The sequence below is a fragment of the Opisthocomus hoazin genome, chromosome 3, assembly GCF_030867145.1.
Source record: "Opisthocomus hoazin isolate bOpiHoa1 chromosome 3, bOpiHoa1.hap1, whole genome shotgun sequence".
In the NCBI taxonomy this organism is placed as follows: domain Eukaryota; kingdom Metazoa; phylum Chordata; class Aves; order Opisthocomiformes; family Opisthocomidae; genus Opisthocomus; species Opisthocomus hoazin.
In genome coordinates, this window is record NC_134416.1 from 13504233 (window position 1) to 13505139 (window position 907).

Sequence of the window (907 nt, forward strand, 5' to 3'; positions counted from 1 at the left end):
TACCTGTAGCTGAAACGTCCTGTCGTGCTATTTAAAGGCACAGATATTTCTTCCAGCGCAGCTGCAACGTGACTAATGTGTGGGGCAAGGTGTTTATTCACATAGCTTTCAGTCTTGCTATGGAACCTTTTAGACCTGATGTCATTTTCTTGCTAGAGGCTGTTGTGGGAAAGCCAGTGGGGGATGTTTTCCTGTCATTGGGATAACACTATTCCATTGGTACCTGACCAGCTTGGAGCCAGGAGGCCGGTGGCTCCCAGCACTGTGCCAACCCCCTGCCAAGCCTAAGGCCTTCCGACAGCACCGGCTGCTGCCTTGGCAGCCCCTGCACGGCCCCGCGGTTCGTCGCAGGGTTGTGGCCCAGCCCCTGGAGGAGTGCAGCCTCAGAAGTGCCCCGTCGGGACTGTCCAGTGGCCCCTGCTCAGAGCAGGGCGGCCGGTGCAGGGTCCTCAGGGTGCAGGCCAGTTGGGTTTTCAGTGTCTCCAGGGATGGAGACTCCACCTCACTGGGGGGCCTGCCCAGGTGTTTGACCACCTGAACCGTGAAAAGAGTTTTTGCTATGTTTAAATGGAATTCCCTGTGTCTCAGTTCATGCCCGTTGCCTCTTGTCCTGTCACTGGGCTCAGTCTTCTTTACTCCCTCCATCCATCAGATGTTTGTTCGCATGGATAAGATGCCCCAGAGCCTGCTGTTCCCCAGGCTGAGCAGTCCCAGCTCTCTCAGCCTCTCCCCCTATGACAGATGCTCCAAGCTATTAATCACCTTCGTGGCTATTCAGTACGTCCGTGTCTCTCTGGTACTGGGGAGCCCAGCACCGGGTGCAGCACCCAGCCGTGTCTCACCCTGGCTGGGCAGAGGGGCACGATCACCTCTGTGGACCTGCTGCCAACGCTTTTCCCCAGGAGGC